We start from the raw sequence: 23,149 nt of genomic DNA on the forward strand, positions 1-23,149 counted from the left end.
GATATAATATACAAACATTTACAATTTTAAGATTGACAGTGCTTAAATTTTTGCAACATGGTTATTTGCACATAAATTCATATGATTTTCCGTTTTGTATTACTATACAGGTGTAAATTTCTTTAAATTATTGTCTTGGATGCATACAATTTTGCCCTTAACGTTTATCTTGAAATTTATACCCTCTTGTTTCAAAACCTTATATGGGCCTTTATATATAGGCATCAATTTTTTGCATTTGCCCATGTATGGGGTGTTATCTTTCATCATAACCAAATCACCAACGGAACAATTAGACTCTTTAATATGTGAATCGTATTTTTCTTTGGATTTTATTTTAGATTGAATTAAGTTTTCTTGAGCTACCGCGTTTATTTGCTGTAATTTGGTTTTAAATTCACTGCTAAAATTTTCATAAGTATTTTGTATTTTAGGTTCCCTATTTATGAAGGCAAAATTCAACTTTACGCCCAAATACAAGATCAAATGGTGTAAATTTTGTGCAACAATGCGGTGTTGTGTTGTGAACAATTTATCGTCCTTCCTAATTTATGCCCTCATAAAATTTAGAAACATGTGATGAGACTTTTCTAAAGAAGGATGATACATTGAGATATTTATTTTGTCAATTTTCAAAAGTTTGCATACGTCCTTAAAGACGGCACTCTTTGTACCTTGGTCCGTCAAAACCTCTTCTGGTATACCAAACTTAAGAATAATTTCATTAAGAAAAGTCTTAGCTATGGTTTTGGCTTCTTGGTTTGGTATTGGTATAGCCCCTGCAAATTTTGTTAAATCATCAATGAAAGTTAGCATGTATTTACATTCATTGTTGGAAACAGGGTATGGACCACATTTATCGAGACTAATCCTTTCGAAGGGATATGTAGATGTTGTAGTTATTAACATTGGTTCTTTTGTCGTTTTGGAGGCCTTGCTTAGTTGACATTTTTCGCATTTATTTATAATTTTTTCTATGTCCTTTCTAATATTAGGCCATAAATACGATTCTCGAATTTTGCTGTAAGTTTTACCTATACCTTGATGTCCACCTAAAGTATGATTATTATGAAAATACTCTAAAATAGAATGAATTTCTTCTTGGGTTAGACTAGTCTTAACAAAATTTTTATAAAATGTTATTTTAACATCAGTATCTTTGAAAAGAAACCTAAAAATTATTAAAATTTCCTCAACCTTTAAATTCTTGTAGTCGTTTAATTTTACGGGATTGGCAACATTTAATTCCTTTATATTATTGGGTTCCACGAGACATTTTAGAGAACTTATACATTCAAATATGTCTTTCAAATAAACCCTTCCATGCTCTTTGTGTATTATTAAATAAATGTAGTTATATCCATCCTCCATTGCTTGTATAGTGGAATGAGTTGCTGTGTCCCTTGTAAAATCATTTATCCTTTTAGGAACAAAAATGACTCGAGGTATGGATTTTAGGCTGGTATTAATATTGTCGTTACTCTCTATTACGTGATTATTAATTATGCAACTATTATTTTTGAAATTTATAAATTTCTCATAGGCGTTTCTCAGTATTAAAACTAACTTTTCTTCGATATTTTGGTTTTCTATTCCATATCTTGACAGGCGGTCGGCGACGACGTTGAACCGGACATCAAATTCGTCCATTGCAAGTTTCCATCGAATATGCCTAGCGGTAGGCTCCTTGCAATTGTAGAGGTATTGTTCTGTAATAACATGATCGTACGTGTTTTTAATAAAAATATGAATTTATTCTTCAATGTTAATTAAAGTCCAAGATCTTCGCATGAACGCGGAAGCACGCCATTCCTAGAAATTGTCACGTCCAATACAATATATAATGAGTCAAAATTATTTGTATAAACTAGTGATGTCTTAGGCAAGAGTCTAGCCAGTGATGTCTTAGGCAAGAGTCTAGCCAAGTGATGATGTCTTAAGAGTAGTCTTAGATATCTTAAGTGGAGATTATGTCTGTTAATTAGAAGAAATAAACACAGTGTATAATATTACAAGTGGATTTTATATTGGAAACCAGAAGTCTATCTCTTTCAGCGAATACCTTACTGAAAGAACCCACTATTCTGAAGAGAGCTATTATCAAACCAGTAAATCAAACATTACTCCTACTGCTCGACCCAAGGCACCAGGAAAGGGTTGGACGAGTTATTACTATTGATCTGGAGCGTGAATCTATCAACATCGGACCTCCAACCCATACCTAAACCCTACTACCAACCACGTTATATCATTTCATGGTGGCAGCGGTGGGATTTCCTTGTAGTGAAGTGTTGGTTTTGTGAATTGTGCTTGGTAAAGTCTGGATCAAATTTTCTTCGCGGCAGAGTCATTAAAGTGAAACGGAGCATCCAGCAAGCAGCAAGACCAGGACTAGCACGAGGAACTAAAGGCATTAAAGGTGGCAGCATTACCGAGATAAACTACGCAGACAGATCTACGCAGACTTCTTGACTAAGGCTCACTCCCCAAGTAAGAAAAACCAATCCTTCTTTTGACAACAACTACACATCCAGACCAGAAGATCATAGTCGTCAATTTTTTTTTTAAGATTTTATTTGTCGATTTGAATATTTTTTTGTATTAGGATTTTGGTTGTACTTGGGTAACGTTTTTGTAACAATGGGCAGTTCGATTATTGTTCACACTACTATTATTTTGTTGACTTCACGTAACCATCAAGGTTAAGTTCAAGTAAATATTGTTAACTAAGCATTTTTTTACAAAAACAATTACGAGCATTGCCAGGTCCGAATTTAATAACAGAAATATTTCAAAGTAAAATAATTGTAAAGATTAGTAACAAAGTCATCAAGTAATAATATAAGACACAGAAAATTGAAAAGTTAGTGACTTTAGTTAATGACTTTGAGTATCCTATCAAGAGTAAATTTACATCTGTTGATTTTTCATAACGTCGCGATTTTTAATGTGGCTTTAAATGCCAGTATAAAGGCGAAATGCCTAAAGGATTTAGTGTAGCCATTGTGCCACTGTTCAGGCAATAGTGCCAATCCTTCATTTCAGATAGCCTAATATTAAATTGTTCAAAAGAAACAATAGGTATCTGACAAATAAATAATTAATCAGGGTAGGAAAAACCCGAATGGAGACTCGTAAGGTTAGTGAAAACCGCGAGATCTTAAACATATTTGACGTAATTTTGATGACTTATAAGAGACTCATGAATCCGCGGGAACGAGTCAATAAAATCTTTCAAATAAATTTATTTCGTTATTTTCATTTTAGGACCAAAACACGCTCGTTGATTTTATCGATATTATTAAATCTTGCATGAGAATAATTTTCAAATATTGAATTTAATTTAAATGTTGAATTTAGAAATAATTTTAAAAATATTACATAAGAATGAAATTTTAATCTTGAATATTACATTAAATGAACTTTGAAGTTTGGTGTGAAAATAATTGAACTTGAAAACGCAAATTTCGATAATAATTAAATTTAATCAACTGCCCACAACACAAAATGTTACAGAAATGAAGGGGATAAATTTAAATTAATGTCAATAATAGCAATGTAACTATCCCCATAGAATAGGATTAAAAAAAATAAAAATTTGAAAATAAAATAGTAAAATAGAAAAAGGCCATGTTTGAATTATTGATACAAAATTATTTCATTTTAAATTCAATTCAATTTGTTGGCGTTATATTGAACGTAAAATATTTCCTAAGTTTTCTCTACAAATATAATAAATTTTATTTTGAAAATTAGTAAGCGATTGAGTAAATTTGTTTCTATTATAGTAATCGCATAAATTAACGATAATAATATAGTTTCTAATTATTTTTTTGTAGTTGTTCATACTAAATGTAATTTCGATTATTTGCGTTAATAGTATTAGAAGCGTTTGTCATGTATCTATTTTGAAATTTGAGTAAAGAAATATCACGTAACATTCGGTTTCAAATTTTCACAAGGCACGGAAAACAATTTTGCTTATGATGTATTAACTTCGTGAATTTTATGAATCTTGATGTATTTTACAACAACTTATTTTATTATTGTTTAAAAAAAATTTAAAGTATTAATTGGCGACATATTTTATTTAATTAAAATTCCATTAATTTGATATTTTAATTTTGCTTTTGAATAATTTTATCGTAATTTATTTTGTTTTATTTGAGATATTAATACTTTCATAGTTGTATTTTTATTTTTATTGATAATAATTATGAATAACTATGAATTTCGAGCGTTCAAAGCTGATTTAATAAGACCAATAACAAAAATAGAATTTCTATCACCTTTAATTATTTGTTCACTTATAACAAAAGTAATTTTGATGAGTAGTATCAATAAATCACATGGAAATAAAATATAGAAAAAATATATATATATATAATAATATTTTGTATCAATTATTCTGAAATTGAAAGGCCACTCATATTTTATTAATACTGACATTCTAAATATAATAATTTGCAATTAATATTTTATACTGTATAGTACAAATAGAATGTTCAAAATAGAAATTGAAAATAAAAGTTATAAAATCAAGAGGGCCCAGGAATGTATTAATGTAGAAGTATATGACAACATACAATTATTAGATTACAAGACGAATTATCACTATCTTCCATTTCTATCTAGATGTGATGCATCAGAATGGCAACAAGTGTGCAAGCTATTTTTTTTTAAATCTTGAAGATTGATACAGGATTCTCATACAGGTTCAGTTAGTGATAGTCGCGCGCGCATTTTAAACATCCAATTAAAAATATTGAGCTGAATCTGACGCAGAGTATTTTGATCATTATTTAAAATTCGAATCAAATAAATAAGTTATTAGACAAAATTAAACAACTTATGATAATATTAAATTTGTAAAAAAAGAGAGATCTTGCACCTTGTGAATATTCTTATGCAAATAGAAAAGTTGTTTTATTATACTATCCTAGTAGAAACTTCATTATATATCGAATTATATATCGAATTAATGATAGTGATAATGTTTCAAACGATTACTTTTATCACATACATTTTTGAGAGTTTTATTGTGTAAATAATATAAATCAAATATGACCTATTTGATATTCAAAATATTGCCTACATAATAATTTTAATGCTGCGTGTATGGACAAAGCAAACACACAAAATTATGCAACTTGAGCAAATTCATATGGTATTAGATTGCATACTGTATCAAATAAGAATGACCTAATATTGTAACTAATTATTGTTTATAATATTTTGCTGTGTTATCAAAATCCATGATTTGAAATGAAACAAACTGTTGAAACTAAATCGAAATAATTTTAATAAACTATTAAAATCACAATATGCAGCAAAATGTTACAACAATATTAGATTTTTAAAAAAGGTTAGATGTTAATTTTTTTTTACCAATATTATCATCAGAATTGTTAACTAATTATTCAGACATATTACAAAATTTTATACTTTTATTTTTTCATATTTTGCAAATAGTTTTCAAATTTTTCTCTCTTTTGCTATAATCAATTGTACAAGGGATTGCTATTTTTCCATTTATCGAGGACGATAAATTGTTTTAGAGGGAAGGAACCCCAAATAAATTGTAATTTCTTTTTTCTTTTTAATTGTTAGAGGACTAACAATATTCTTTAGGGGTGGCGTGTTCTGTAATAACATGATCGTACGTGCTTTTAATAAAAATATGAATTTATTCTTCAATGTTAATTAAAGTCCAAGATCTTCGCATGAACGCGGAAGCACGCCATTCCTAGAAATTGTCACGTCCAATACAATATATAATGAGTCAAAATTATTTGTATAAACTAGTGATGTCTTAGGCAAGAGTCTAGCCAGTGATGTCTTAGGCAAGAGTCTAGCCAAGTGATGATGTCTTAAGAGTAGTCTTAGATATCTTAAGTGGAGATTATGTCTGTTAATTAGAAGAAATAAACACAGTGTATAATATTACAAGTGGATTTTATATTAGAAACCAGAAGTCTATCTCTTTCAGCGAATACCTTACTGAAAGAACCCACTATTCTGAAGAGAGCTATTATCAAACCAGTAAATCAAACATTACGCCTACTGCTCGACCCAAGGCACCAGGAAAGCGTTGGACGAGTTATTACTATTGATCTGGAGCGTGAATCTACCAACATCGGACCTCCAACCCATACCTAAACCCTACTACCAACCACGTTATATCATTTCAGTATGTTAGCGGCTGGTGATTCGTGTAAATCAGGAATTTGTGTCCGTACAAATATGGTCTGAATTGTCATACACTCCAAATAATAGCTAACAATTGCTTATCAATTGTGGCATAGTTCTTTTTATGCTTGTTGAGTTGTCGGAATGCAAAAGCTACTGGCCGCTCTCCCGTAGACCCCTCCTGCGCTAACACTGCTCCAATTGCCTCGCCGCTAGCATCGGCTGTCAAGATGAATGGTTTTTCGAAATCAGGATACTGTAGTATGGGTGCACTAGAAATTGCACTCTTGAGAGTATTGAATAATATTTCTTCTCGAAGACCCAATTTTCATGCCTCATTTTTCCTTAATAATACATTCAAAGGATTTGATAATTTTGCAAAATCTTTAATAAATTTCCTATAATAACCAACTAAACCTAGAAACATTTTTATTTCTCTGGGGTTTCTAGGAGCAGGAAAGTTTTGGACAGCCTTTACCTTTCTAGGATAGGGTGTGACGCTTCTTTCTGATATAACATGCCGAAGATACGTTAACTCATGCCTTAGGAACTAACATTTTATTGGCTGTAGTTTAAGATTATAGCTGCGCATCTGTTCCAGAACATTACCCAGCCGAGAATTATGTTCATGAAGAGTCTTGCCATAAATGATAATATCATCCATGTATACTAATCCTTTGAATTCTTCAACACCGGCCAAAACCAGGTTAGTCAACCTCTGCAACGTGCTAGGAGCATTTTTAAGACCAAATGGCATACGTTTGTATTGAAACTTTTTCCATACAGCTGTAAAGGCTGTCTTCGTCCGATTCTTCTCGTTTAATTCTACCTGGTGGAATCCGCTGGCTAAATCTAGAGTGGAAAAAAACTAGAATTTCCTAGTTGATCCAAGATTTCGGCTACGTTTGGCAGAGTATAAGTGTTGCTGACTGTAATTTCATTCTGTTTCCTAAAGTCGACACAGACGCGCCTTTCTCACAGAATCTCCTTTTACCATCTATATCTTGCTTCTTTGGAACGACCAGAAGCGGAAAATTCCATGGGCTGTCGGAAGCTTCAATTATATCGTTTTCGAGCAAATCATCCACTTGCTTTTTAATTTTCATCTGCTGGGCCTGAGGAAGCCTATATTGTTTTATATAAATAGGTTTTGTATCACTAGTAGTAACAGCATGTTTTATTGAACTAGTACAAGTTAGTTTATCACCCTCCAGATAAAATAAATCGTAGAAGTCTTCACAATTTTTTAATATTGATTCCTTTTCCTCATAGTTCATGTGATCGGTTCTAATACAATTTTTAACCCTTTCTATACGGTCATAATCGCAATTCATATCACTTTTATTTAGTTTTAATATTTGATAATCGTCAAGCGGATACAGATTCTGTAAAAATAATTTATCAGTAATTGTTACTTCCTTATCGTTAGTGTTTAATATTTAAATTAAAAGTCTTTTATTAGAAGGTTTTAAAATACAATTGGCAACATAAACTCCCTCTAGGATTTCAGCAGATTCGCAGAATAGTTCACCCACTCTATCGGTCGTGAAGGAAACTGTCGTTTTTGTCCTGGGATGAATTACAAGAGTCTTTGTTAAGTCATTTATCAATTTTACATATGACATTTCAGCTAAATTGTCAATCGTGGGTTCACTAGCCCTACGATGACTATTATTGGGTTTTACTACACTATTTTGAACCTTTACAGTTTTAACAGAAGCAGGAGTCACAGAAGCATTAGGATACTCTAGTATTTCAGTACTGCTAACTGTGCTCCCTATGCTAGCTGTATTTGATAATTTGTTTTTCTTACTAAATTTTTTCGATTAATATACCGATTTAAATTTTTGTTTGTTTACAATGCGCTTATCCATACGAGATGTCGGCGCGGTTTCAGTACAGTCAAAAAATGTTGCGTTGTATTTATTGTATCGCCCAGTGGAACTGTAATTAGTTTGTTATTATTCGTTAACGTGAACGTATTAGTACAAAAATCAAGTTTGGCTTTGTGTTTTAAAATGAAGTCCAATCCTATTATACCGTCTGCATCAATGTCAATACTGTCAGATATTACGGTAAACTTGTGCTCGAGCTCAGCATCGCCAAGTTTAAATTTTAGCAATACCGAGCCTTGGGTACACACGTGTTCACCAGTAATACCTTTCAACCTCGTCACTTTGTCAGAGGCTATAGTACTAGGGATACATTAGTTATATTTAGTAATTGACACATCACTTGCTGAATTCAGAATAAACATGCATTTTTTATCATTTACCCTTAAACCGACTAGGTTTCTATTTATAAATTTTCTTAATGCCACAGTATTTACCAAACATTCTTGATCATACATCCGTTCTAGAATTAATTCTATTCTCTGTGCATACTTTCTCACACTTTCCCCAGTATTTTGTTTTATTTTAGTTAGTTCTAACTGCAACTCAGCCACGAACCGTCTTTCCCCAAATTTATTTAAAAGTATTTTCTTGAGATCTGCCCAATTCATAGAAGTAATACGTCTTACATATTGGAAAGCAGCCTGTTCTAATTTATTTAATATAATTTTTTTTGCATTTCTACGCATGTTGCCGCGTTTAAGCCCTGTCTACAAGTTTCAATAGAAAAAATAAATTTATTTAATTCGTAAGGTTTACCATTAAATTTAGGAATTAATTGTATAGCTAAGCCTAATGCCTCATAATTAACTTTTAGATCTGTGTCTGTTAAAGTAAAATTATTGATTCTCTCTTCAAATGCTGTACGTCTGGGGGAAGTGGTTGCCATCTTTCGGTATGAACGTGAAAGTGTGCTTCTTCTCCGCAGAAAGAAAAAAAAGGTATCATTCACTTACTTGGGTGTCAAAGTTTTTCGTGTCTTGTCGCCACCTATTTTCCTTCAGTTCTTCGTAAAGTATGGCCGGTTGCTGAATAAGCCGCCAATTGCCTCTGCTTTGACCGCAGTCTCCGGGGCCTCAGAAACACGTGGTTTTCTTGATCACAGCAACGCCGCTTATTTTACTTCTCTGCAAGGTAATCCTACTAGCTGCCACCATGAATTGGATTTGATAGCGGGAACACGACCGTTTGCCTTGGACACCTTGGGTTTTATATATACTTGGGTTTGCCTTGGACACCTTCCTCTGGATGCCTTTGGTTCTTTTCCTTGGTATTGATAATTACTTAATAATTTCTTTATTGAATAATAAAGAGTCCAGTCGGCGACTGTACGGAAAATGACCCCGACTAAGCCCATTGCGCCGGTTTTATACTGGGTCCTTAACGGTACCCGTCAGGGTTACACAACCTACTGCAATGGGCAGGGGTATGAAGCTTTTACATAATTTTAAGTTTTTATAAAATAAGGTTCGCTACATATCACAAGATTACATCGTCGAAGAAAATAACAGCAGGTTATTACTTCGGTTACTATATTATATAATCGGTTACTTCCAATTTATTAGAAAATCATGAGCCAGGTATCAATTTAGATGTTAATGTCAACACCATTGACATAAGTAAGAATCTTTTTTTGCTATTTGACTCCTAAAAAACGTTTCAACTATTGACATTTAAACATATTATTCTGTTATCTTTTTAGATGAAAGTACTGCTGTAACTTTTTCTGATACACCAACTACATCACGTCAATCGCAAATTAATGATTCTGCATATAATGTGACTAATAATGTGACAAGAACTGATCTTTTGCAAGAGTCAAATGAAGTATTTGAACTTCCATATAAAGACTTCAATTTATTTAGGAATGCACGAAAATTGTTTGAAACACAATTTACAAATAATAGCTTTGGTTATGTATGTTTTGTTTGTGATCGACTTTGGTTTCAAAGTGACTTAAAAATATTAAATGAAACTCAAAAGCAAATTTTTAATCATGGTTTTCTGAATATTGATTCAAATAATCAGGTTGGATGTCAAACTTGTCGTAAGGCATTAAATTCGGGTAAAATTCCCACTTTGTGTAAATTTAACGGGTTTGTATTTCCACCTATACCAAATTATCTACCTAAACTAGATACTGTATCTGAAAGGTTAATTTCACCTAGGTAATGTTCATGCAAATTAGACGATTGCCACATGCAAATGGTCAATTTGGAATATTTGGCAAAATTATAAATGCGCCTGTTGACGTTATCAATATGGTTGTTTTATTACCTCGTAATATTGATGATGATCATTGCATTAACGTTCACATAAAAAATAAATTGATTCATAGATCAAACTATGTGCAGGGCTTTATAAATAAAACAAATATAAAAGTATGATTTCAATTTTTTAGGCAAGACAGATATTACAGCTGTTTAAAGAATGACAAACAACAAAAAAATACAAACAGTCAATGAATGTACGTTAATTTTAATTACATGAAGTGCTTCAAACATAATTTTTACATGATGAGTGAAGTTACAAAGGCGTTGTTTAATATAATCCACTATGTGAAGGAATATTATAGAATTTATTAATCAGCAATTACTTTATTTTTCTAATGAAGGTTTGTTTCTGAATACTCATTACAATGACAAACCGATCATGTCATATTTCAAGTATGACTTTAATTACATTATTGTTTTTAAATATTATACATATTTTTAATGCTATCATAAATATATAATTTATAATTTATCATTATATAAATGTGTATAATGGTCGGCACTAACAAATGTGTGCATCACGAGTGTTACCATATTACTAATAAACATTATTCAAAATTGTTATATGATGTATTTATTTTTACTTAACTTAAAATTGCTCTTTTGTATAGTATCAAATAAGTTTTATTTCAATCGCGTGTAATCCTTACGCGCACTCTTTTTTTTTAAATCTAAAAATGTATTTACAAATTGTATTTTCTTTTTTATTATTGAGTTACATTACTTTATTTCCTTTAGACTTTTTTCTAAATTTTTTTTCTTGTTTATATTATTTTCTTCATTATTCAACTTATTTTTTTGACTTGTTGCCAAACAGAATGATTTTGACAGATAGATTCTGTTTGGCACTGGCCTCGGATGCACGTGTATTACGTATAATATAATTATTTATTAATCACTTTTTATCTTTTATTCTTTTTATAAAAAAAAGAAATTACTGACAGTTAGTGCTTGTCTCTAATTACTAATTTTTACAAGTTATATTAATATGTGTTAGTGATAATATAAATAATTCAAAACCACTGAAGATGACGTAGAATTTTACGTCGAAACGTATGGAAAAATAAAGATGTTTTGAAAAAAATCTTCACTTTACTAATTTTTTAATTGATGTTACGCCCTCCAAGAAATCAATCATACATTTCAACATCAAATTTAAACATTTTTAACATATATATATATATATATATATATATATATATATATATATATATGTATATATTATATATATATGTATATATAACAAATGTATTCTGAGTGAATAATGGATATTAATTTGGAAATATGAACAAACAACACTCTTTTTCGCACTAATTTATTAAATAATAATTTTCACAAACGTTTCGAGACTAGGTTTGTCTCATCATCAGTGTGCTATAATTGAAAATTTAAAATATGGAAATCTAAATTAGCATTTTGTGTTATCCATTACAAGTCGCTCGATACACTGTCCTCTGCCACACCAACGGTCGTCGGTGTCCGCATTCTCTCCCACTTGAAAACCACTTGAAATTGAATGGTCACGCAATCAGATAGGAAAGGAAGGATTAGGGTCCAGTTGAAAAATAGATGTCGTTAGGAGAAAAAATATTATATGAATGAGATGGTTTGTTTATAAGATTTGTTTTAAATTGTTATAATTAAAAATATATGTACATATATATACATACTCATATATACAAATGTATACCCAAAGTACAAAACATCACATATACAAATTGCTATATACCCACAACATAGATATACATATATAAATACACACATTACACATATATTCACACATATATATACACATATATAAATACATACAGACACACATATATACATACATACACATACACATTTTTTTTTATAGAGGTGCGAAAAAAATCTTCATAAGACACCGCCATCGTTGATACTCCGCTGTCCATCCTACAGCAGACAACGACGGACGGCAGTGTGGAGATTTTTGCCCACTAAAAAAAAACACTCCTCTCCCCTCTCCCCGCAGATGGTACGGTGAGGACTGGATTGGAACCGTGTTAGAATTACATCAATCCAGTCCGTGCTGCGCCTTGCGACGTCTACTTTCGACTACTGGTTCCTTTCTCCGGTTTTAGCCTTCGAAAGATGCTGTGCATAAGCTGCTACAGCTGACCAGTTTTCTTCTTGTTTCATCATGTAGGTCACAAGACTTGAGGGGGTGAGCCTGGTGCCTACAATGTGCTCGGCGTTGTTACGATAGTCCTTCCACCGAGCACATTCAAAGAACGTGTGCTCAGCGTCGTCGATTTTATCTGGGCAGTATTTGCACATTGGCGTGCTAAGCAAGCCCATCTTAAAAAGATACGAATTGAATTGTCCATGTCCTGTCAGTAGGTGGGTCAGAAAGAAATCTGTGTCCGCGTATTGCCGAGAGAGCCAGACGCTAATTTCCGGAATCAGACGCGCCGTCCATCTGCCCGTCTCTCCTGACGTCCACCGATGTTGCCACTCTTGTAAAGTTTCTTTTTTTATTTTTAACCTTGTTTCTTTGGTGCTGCCGCCACCTAATTTAGCGTCGTAAAGTTTCACTCTCTCGAATGCTAGCAAGTCAATTAGTATGGCTCCTGCTATTACCAATACAGCTGCTTCAGAGACCGTGCGATAGGCACAGGTAACTCTTAGAGCTCCTCGTCTTTGCACTGACGCTATTTTGCGCCGATATGTTTTTTGCTTGAGGATATCCGCCCACATCTCTGCTCCGTATAGCAGTACAGAATGGACTACCTCAAGCAGGACTCGTCGTTTTCGGGTTCGTGGTCCCATGCAGTTAGCCATAATCCTTGACAAGTTGGATACCGTCTTGCTAGCTTTTATGCATGCACTATCGAGATGTTCACGGAAGGATAGCTTCTCATCTATCATTACTCCCAGGTAGCCCATTTTTGTCGAGTCAAAACAATCATCTCCGTTTTCTGTTTGGCGAGTTTTAGGTGGTGTTTCTCTAGCCAGGTCTCTATGGTATCGACGGTCTCTCGAACGAGTAGTTCAGCCTCCTCAGTGCTGTCCACTACGATTGTAGCTGCGACGTCGTCCGCAAAGCCCGTGAGTTCCACCTGCTTCGGCAAGGGGATCTCGTGGAGCTCGTCGTAGACAGCGTTCCACAAATCGGCTCCTAAGATTGAGCCTTGAGGTACACCAGCTGTAACCGCGTGTTCTTGATGACCTTCCGTCATTTTCACTATCAGCTTTCTCTCATCGAGGTAGTCGTCTATTAGTCCTAGATTCTCTGGCTTGTCGTCAAAATTATGCTCTAGGGCATTTAAAATATTCTTCAAATTCGCACTGTTAAAGGCCTTTCTAAAGTAGAATGTAAGGAGGAGCACTTTACGAGCTTTAAGGCTACCACGCCATGCTTCTCTTGCTGTTTCCGTTACCTTCCGAATCGCGCCGATCGTCGATCGTCCTTTTTGAAATCCATGTTGGTTGTTGGAAAAACCTCCGGCGCATTCAATGTCGTTTTGCAATCTGCATTGAATGAGTTTCTCAAGCAGTTTTCCGTCAATGTCTAACATGCAGAGTGGTCCAAAAGACGATGGTGTTACAGGGGTTCCCTAACCTTTGTCTATTAGGATCAATCTTTGCCGCTTCCAGACAGTAGGAAAGGTGCCGGTTGCCAGACAGGCATTGTAGGCGTTCAGAAGAATCTCTGGAAATTCTAGGGCTACAGTCTTGATCACTGAGGCTGGGATGCCATCAGGGCCTGGTGCTTTTTCTGTCTTTATGGTTTTCACCGCATCTTGTACTTCCTTGATGGTGAAGGGTGTAGTTTCGCTGTTTTTCACGTATTGTCTTCTTTTCCGTGGTGGGTGTTTAGGGAATAATTCCGCTACGACGCAATTCATCAGAGCAGGAGATTTCGGTGCTTCTGGTAAATTCTACCAAGTCGTTTTGTAACAATTTGGTAGGCTTTGCCCTAGAGATCTTTGTCAAGATCATTGCAAATCTCCTTCTACAATCCGGCTTTAGCTGATTTTATGGCTTTATTAAGGGTTTTTTTTGCCTGTTTGTACTCACTTGTAAACATATCTTGGTCGGGGAAACGTTTTGCAGCTCTTGTGGCGCGGCGACGTAATGTGTACACCCTGATTTTTTTCTGGACGTGGAATAGAGGCGTTACATGAGGTGACAATGGCGTTCATAGTTTTGAGAACCGTTTCTTCCGTCTTTCTCCGGGTACTTAGTTTTGGATCAGCTTGAAGAGTAGATGCGTTTTGCTCGAGGGCTGCTCGCAACGCTTCATGGTTAAGCTTCTTGGCATTTCACCTTCGTTTGCCGGACCGGATCCAATACTGAATGTCATATGTTGATGATCACTGCCACTATGCTCTTCAGATACAGTCCAGTCTTCAATCATGTTCGGTGTCCTTGGAGTGGCAAACGTAATGTCGAGAATAGATTCCTGATATCCTGGTCTTCTAAAAGTTGTAATACTCCCAGTATTTAACACAGTAAGGTTTAATCTTGCAGCAAAGTCTGCCACGTCATTTCCTCTAGTGTCCGAGTATTCGGCGCCCCATTCAGCCGATTTCGCGTTGAAATCACCAGCTATAATGACTTCTCCGTCAAATTTGCCGAGAGTATCTTCTATGCTTGCCATTTTCTGGCGAAATACGTTAATCCCTTCATTTGGTGAAAGGTAGACGCTCACACAGTAGGTCGTGGGAGTCTTGATCCAGACAAAACCCTCTCCGCTTCCGTTGTCGTTGACGGTGATCTTCGAGTTTGTGATCCATATTGCTGCCGTGCCAGTTTTATCTGCGGACCATGGTTTATCCTGAATATTCATATATTGCTCGCAGATAAGGCAGATATCGATATTATCTTCAAAGATACGTTGGCGCAGTAGATCCTGCGCCAAGGCACATCTATTCAGATTACCATGTAGAAATCGCGTCATTTCTGTTCTCTCGTGGGTTCGGCAAGTGCTACACGGAATGCTTTACAGGTACCGGATCCGGTGACATGGCTCCCGCTGTTCCGGTCTTCTTTGTCTATTGTACATAGAAAGCATTTTCGCTTTTCCGTGCAGTCTACAGGCTTGTGATTTTCTCCGCCGCATTTGTAGCAACACTTGCTTCTGTCTGGTCCCCCGCATTTATGCGTTTGGTGTCCGAAACCGAGGCATCTAAAGCAGCGGGCCACTTTAACAACTGGGCGAATGCGACAGTTAACCCACCCAATTCTTATACGGGCCCTATTTAGGGCTTTGATTGCATTAGCCTCATCTATCTCACAAAAGGCCGCTCGCTGTCCTCTTGATGTGACTTTGGTCAAGTTCACTCGTCGTATTTCCAGTTTTGTCGTAAAGTCCCGAAGGAGTGCTTTTCGGTAGAGACACCACCAAGGTCAAGAATCTCTATCGTCGTCAGCGGCGTCAGTGATTTCACTGTTCCTATGTTTTCAGTTGCTGCCCTTATCGCAGCTGCAAAGGCTGCACTATCTTCGGACTTGGGGCTCATTTCCAGTAATATACCTCCATTTATTGTCTTTTTGATAGACTTTATGTCCACGCCAGTTTCTGTCAGATTTACTTTTTCCTTGATCTAATTAAGGATGTCAGCGTACGTTCGTCCTTCAGCTGGTTGAACCAGAACAGCCTTGGTTCTATGTTTCCTCCGAGTTGTCCTATGATGGTTATTTCTTTGCTTAGCACTATCATTTGTTTCGATTTTTTCGGTTTCCGGTTTCTCGGTTTCCTCCAAGGTTACTTTCGGATCCCGCGCTCCTTTCTTCTTTGAACCTCGTCGAGCCACTTTCGTCCAGTTATTTTCTACAGCCGATTTTTTAGGCGGATGTGTTTCCGCGTCAGAGGTGGGGCTAAGTAAAGATAGCAACCTTTTGTTTGTGTTTTGCTCTTGGGTCTTAGAGGTTGGCGTCTGAGTTACACCCGGTTCAATAGTTTTCTCGGGAGAGGTCTGTGTAGTTTGCACTGTCATTACGACAGCTTTGGGGGTTGCCGTATATTCTTTCAATGCCAGGCTATATGCTGTATCAATCGACCTAATTAGCTCCTTTATTCTGCTGTGAACATTGTTCCTATCACATACCCATTTTCTGGGATTTCTGGGTTTTCATAATTATCCATGTTGTTTAAATAATTCTCCAGAACAAGAGGTTGTCTCCGAACGCGGTGCCTTGGGAAGTGGAGGGGTGATTACCCTTACAGCTATCTCCATTGCTGTAAGAGCTTGTGACCATTGGAGCGGGAAAAAAAACATCCGCTCCGGCCGTGCACCTTCTTTCTTCATTGGCATCCCCTTGCTCCCGTGGGTGCGTGCTCCCGTGGGTGGGTGCTCCCGGCACGTTGATGCCGGGAGTTTCCACGCACGGTGCGCTATATGGATCATCCACACATCTCTTTTGAGCAGTGTTCCCTCATCCGCTTCCGTTTTGTAAAAATTTGTATGACTTTAAAGCATTTTTATTTTTTCCATACGTTTCGACACATAGTTTTGTGTCATCTTCAGTGGACTCTATTTTGAAGGCACAGATAAAAATTATTAATTAAAACTATTAATATATAAGAAATGATATGGTATGAACTTACATGTAATTGTAATAATCCTAATTATTTCTTAATTATAATTGTTCACAATGCACAATGAAACCAAATCTTGTCACTTTAAATTGAACAATATATAAATTTTAGAATAAGTTATTTTATGAGATTGTAAAGTACATCCCGCTATTCTGTATTCCGATGCAAGAGTGAAGTCTAAACGTACGCAAATGTGCGCACCACGTGTTAAAAGCTAGGTACAGGGCACACGAACTGACCAGAGAATTTAAGGTTTGACGACATATAGTAAAATATAAAAAGATGACAATTGTGAGGGTGGACATAGTTGGTAGAAATGAGATAAAAATTAAAAGAAAAAGAAAAAGAAAAATTAGCATTAAAATTAATATAGAAAAAAAAGTCGATCAGGATAGGTAATTATTAAAGGTATGAATTTTGAGACATTGTTTAAAACTACTTGGTAATTCTCGCACAGTGAGGAAGTATCCAATCTTTTGTTTAAGCTATTTTTATAAAGGTGTATTAAACATGATTCTGAAAAGCGTCTCTGCGATGTATTCGACTCGTGATATAAAATTGTGGCAACATCAAAATTGAAAATATGATTGAAACTTTGTATGTGGTCAGTTATCATCGTTTGATTTTGATTTTTATTTTTGGAGTTGTTATAGTGTTGTCTAAGAAGTTTTTTTAGATGTTGTCCAGTTTCGCCAATATAAGTGGCCTCACAATTTGTACAGTCAATTTTATACACGATGTTAGAAATACGATCTAAACTTGTCGGTGATTTTAAGTTCGAAAATAAAAAGTTAAGAGTCTGATCAATATTGCAAACTAAACGCAAATCCGCGAATTCAAATAGTTTTTTCGTAATAGGAAAGAGATTTTTAATGTAAGGGAGACAAATAGTGCCAATAAACTTATTCTCTTCTTTTTTCTTGGGACTCGAGGGAAGGATGATTATGTTTTGTGTTAAGGACGGAAAGCCTGTTGTTAATTACTGATTTTATAAGATGTGGAGGATAGCAATTATTTAATAGGGTTCTGTGGATTAGAGATAAGTTAAAAGGCCAAAATTTTTATCTGACAAGAGAATAGTATGGTCAACTAAATTGATAATGGTACCGATTTTCATGTTAGTGGGATGATAAGAATGGAAATTCTTATCTGCCAGACCACGTTGGTTTTTGGTACCGGTTAGTGATAATTTTATTTTTTGGAGTTTTAATGATATTTACATCTAAAAAGCTAATTGACCTATTGTGTTCTTTTTCGAAGGTGAAGGTGAGGTGTTTATTAAAGGAGTTAAAATTTTTTCGTAAAGAATCAAAGTTATTTTTAGGAATGCAAGTAATTATATCATCAACATATCTGTAGTAAAGGAAAAATTCAACATTAGATAGTTTAAAAACGTTTTTTTCGAGGTGTTGTAAAAAGAGTTCAGCAAGAGCAGGTGAGATAGGCGATCCCATGGGTGTACCAAAAATTTGTGTATAAAAATGTGAGTTGAATTCAAAATAAGTATTCGCGACTATGAATTTAATGGACTCTCGAAACCAATGAAGAGAAAGGGTAGTGTGGCAAGAAATCTCATCCCATCTATCTGTGATTGACTCTAAAATTAGTTCTAGTGGGACATTTGTGAAAAGAGAAACTACATCTAGGCTTATTAAGAGGGAGTTGTTGGGCAATTGTGTATTACGTATTTTGTTGACAAATTCGAAGGAATTTTTAATAAAGAAAGAAGAATTAACAGCAACTGTGGAGAGGGGTTTGCTCAGAAATTTGGAAAATTTATTTAGTGGAGAATTCAAATCTGCAACTATAGGTCTAAAAGGTACATTGGTTTTGTGGATTTTTGGGAGACCGTATAATTTTGGGTTGTTAGGATGTAGGTTTTTTAACGACAAGGACAAGTCTTGTGGGATTTGTTTAGTAGAAACTAAATTATTAATGAATTTGTGGAACGTGCGGTTGATTTGATCTGTAGGATCGCTATTGATAGGACTGTAAACGTTAGTGTCATTAACTAGACTAGTGATTTTTTCTAAATAGGTAGTTTTGTCGAGAATTACTCTGGTTACTAAAATATTTGGATTATCTTTGAGAAAGTTTTTACAAAGTTTTATGTCTCTTAAAATATCTTTGTAATCAACAATTTTTTTTTGGAGTTAAAGGACTTGATGTAGGAGAGAAAATCCTACAGATCGAATCAACCGCACATTCCACAAATTCATTAATAATTTAGTTTCTAATACTATATATATATATATATATATATATATATATATATATATATATATATGTACCTGTAAATTTTTTTTCAGGCCAACCGTCGAATTAAAAAAAGATTGAATAACAAAATTATTTATACGTTTCGACACTTGATGTGTGTCATCATTCAGTAATCTAAAAAAACATTTAACATAAATACACAAGTGATGATAAATATAAATATATAAAAGGAGGAAATTATACATACCAAACCAGGAAAAACAGGAAACATTAATTATGATGTAAAAATTGATTTAACACTAAATTTGTGTAAAATAATAAAATACTATTAATTAACAAACGAGAAATAGGAGGAGCACTTATTGCCCTACTATATTTAATGTCAATGGTAGCATAGCGTTGTGTGCACTGTTCAAGGTAAAAAATATGTATATATGTGGTATATATATGTATATATGTGTGAATATATGTGTAATGTGTGTATTTATATATGTATATATATGTTGTGGGTATATAGGAATTTGTATATGTGATGTTTTGTACTTTGGGTATGCATTTGTATATATGAGTATGTATATATATGTACATATATTTTCAATTATAACAATTTAAAACAAATCTTATAAACAAACCATCTCATTTATAGAATATTTTTTCTCCTAACGACATCTATTTTTCAACTGGACCCTAATCCTTCCTTTCCTATCTGATTGCGTGACCAATCAATTTCAAGTGGTTTTCAAGTGGGAGAGAATGCGGACACCGACGACCGTTGGTGTGGCAGAGGACAGTGTATCGAGCGACTTGTAATGGATAACACAAAATACTAATTTAGATTTCCATATTTTAAATTTTAAATTATAACACACTGATGATGAGGCAAACCTAGTCTCGAAACGTTTGTGAAAATTATTATTTAATAAATTAGTGCAAAAAAGAGTGTTGTTTGTTCATATTTCCAAATTAATATATATATATATATATATATATATATATATATATTTGTAAATTTTTTAGCAGCCCAACAGTCGAATTAAAAAAGATTAAATAACAAAATTATTTATTCAATTATACGTTTCGACACTTGATGTGTGTCATCATTCAGTAATCTAAAAACATTTAACATAATGAACAAGTGATGATAAATATAAATATATAAAAGGAGGAAATTATACATACCAAACCAGGAAAAACAAAAAAATTAATTATGATGTGAAAATTGATATAAACACTAACTTTGTGTAAAATATAAAAAAACTATTATTAACAAACGAGTTTATAGGAGGAGCAAATATTGCCCTCCTATATTTAAGTTAACATCGGAAAGTGTTGTGTGTACTATTCAAGGCTAAACATACAACTCAGCGCAGTGTAAGCCACGTGCGCGTATGGGAGTGGGAGGAGTAGCAAGAACGAAAGGGGAAGGAAAAACAGAGAAGAAATATAAAAGAATGAAAGGTTCTAAAACTGTATTGAATTACTTTTCATGAAATTAATAATTACTTTGTAACTATCATGTAAGAGATGAGAGAAATTACGTTTGTTTACACAAGACGTATTGAGGGATATAAGTAAAGACTCAACTATCTTTCTAAGGTCACTGTTCTTTTCAATGTAAAGGATTGAGGGATTTGTCATGTTAAAGGAGTGGTTCAGGTTAATCATATGTTCAGAAAGCATCGTTTTGAATTGATTTGGGTTTCTGGAATTATAAGTATGTTGATTAACCCTCTTGTAAATATATTGGGAAGTTTCACCAATGTAACAACTATTACAGTCGTTGCAGTCCAACCTGTAAACAGAATCAGTAATCCTATCAGCGGGAGTTTTTGATTTAAGAGGAGAAAAAAGGCAACGGAAAGTGTTATCAAAAACTGAAAACTAAAAGAAAACCTTCAGCGGCAAATAACTTTTTTAAAAAAATAGAAAACTACTTAAAAAGGTAACAAATAACACCTTTATATTTATCAAAAGAAGAAGAATTAGATTTAGAAAAAGAATTAGAATTGTTAAGATAGGAAGAACTGTTTAAATTGTTTTGTAAAAACTCTAATCTATTTTTAATAACGTTATTTACTAAATATGAAGGATAAAATTATTATTCAAAACAGCACGAACTAAAGATAGGTTTTTTCCCCAGAAAATCTTATCACTTAACAAAATGGCCCTATCTATAAGGAAATAGCAACTGAAATTTTTATAGAACGAGAGTGATAAGAAAAATAATTTAAATAACGACCAGACCAAGTTGGTTTTGGAACCAGTCAGTGAGGATGACATTATTATTTCTTATAAGTTTTAAGTCTAGAAACTGATAGAATTACCAGACTCAAGTTCACAAGTGAACTGCAAATTCTTATTAAAGAATTAAAAGAATCTAACGTGTGGGATACATAATCATTATCTAAACACAAGAGGATGTCATCAACATATCTATAATAAAAATAAGGTTGAACGGGAAGATTTGTTAAAATAAAATTTTCTAAAATTTGTAAAGTTAAATCAGCCACAGGAGGACTAATACTAGACCCCATGGGCAAACCAAAAGTTTGTGAAAAAAATTTATCGTCAAAACAAAAGTAAGTATTTTCAAAAATGAAATTTAAAGTAGTTTTTTAAACCAGATCAAGTCAAAAGATGTATGGGGTTGGATGTCATTCCAACGGTCATGGACTGCCTGTAAAGCAAGATCCCAAGGAATATTGGTGAACAAAGAAATGACATCAAAGCCGGCTAAAGAAAAGTTGGAAGGGATTTCGGATTGTTTAAAATTTTAGCTAAATTGAAAGAATTGGAAACGTTAAACTTGGAAGAAACGGTAACTTTTGAAAGGATAGAACTAATAAATTTTGAAAGTTTGCTTAAAGGAGAATTTAGTCAGAAACGATAGGTCTGAATGGTAAATTTGGTTTGTGAACCTTAGGAAGACAGTAAAGTTTAGGAAAGCTGGGATGAAAAACTTTCAAAGAAAGCCTAAAGATTTAGAGATTTGTTTTTTAGAAATCAAAGTACTGATAAGATTGTGTGTTTTTCTATTCAAATGGTCAGTGGGATCATTAACAAGAGGTTTATAAAAATTAACGTATCTAATAAATCATAAGTTTTTGAAAGATAATCAGACCTGTCAACAACAACTGTAAGGTTTCCCTTATCAGCTTTAGTAACTAAAATATCAGGATTATCATTCAAAAACTTTTTACATAATTTTAAATCTCTTACAACTTCCAAATGTAAAGGGAAAGAACAAGCGTTAGAATTATTTTTTTTAATGAAGGATAAAAGATTATTACATGCGATAGACCTAAAATTTGTTTCTTTTTCAACGTCTTTTAATTTACTGATACCAATCTCCAAATTACTAAGGACTTTTAAAAAATTAAATTTGGATTTTGAAGGAGGAAGGGAAAATTTCGGACCAAGAGCAAAAATGTACTTTAATTAGATGGAATAGGAGTATTAGAATAATTTTTAGCCATTTATCAACTGAATCTGCTTTAATTAATGGAACAGAAAATTTGTTATGATTATCTAAAAGTTTATTGAATTTTTAATGTGTGACTGTTTTATTTTTGAGAAAATTCTATCATATTTTAAAATTTTCACATTCTAAAAAGTTGTTTAATATAAAAGGTTCCAAAATAAAAGATAAAAATTGTTTTAAGGAATCAATTTATTTTTTGAGTGATGAAATATAAGAAAAGCTATTTTTTATTTCAAGTGTCATGGCCTCAAAACTAATACTACAAAACTTTTTGGTCAAGGAAGGGGAAGATAAATGATTGAATTTACGGAAAATAGATTTTGTATCAAAAAACTTGGGTAACAATTTAAATTTACGACAACGCAAAAGAAAATTTCGTTTGTTAATAGCATTAATTAATTTTAGATTCAAAGAAGAAAAAGTAGAAAGTTTTACCCTGGTATGGTATCCATAATGTAACTCCACAATATTAAAAAATGTAAGTTGATCTTGAGACTGGTTCAAAGGTGTCCGTGAACAATAAGCAGGTCCAAAA

General features: G+C 33.5%; 1 protein-coding gene across 1 annotated transcript in view; it reads right to left on the reverse strand.

Moving 5' to 3' along the window:
* LOC113371315 (kynurenine formamidase) overlaps positions 1-23,149 on the reverse strand; it is a gene marked incomplete at its 3' end in the record, with an annotated part of 156,028 nt that overhangs the window by 99,006 nt on the left and 33,873 nt on the right. The gene's annotated exons all lie outside the window — the stretch shown is intronic.

The sequence above is a fragment of the Ctenocephalides felis genome, unplaced genomic scaffold (assembly GCF_003426905.1).
Source record: "Ctenocephalides felis isolate EL2017-DRISC unplaced genomic scaffold, ASM342690v1 CF-g0.4_SCAFFOLD_01492, whole genome shotgun sequence".
Classification (NCBI taxonomy): Eukaryota; Metazoa; Arthropoda; class Insecta; order Siphonaptera; family Pulicidae; genus Ctenocephalides; species Ctenocephalides felis.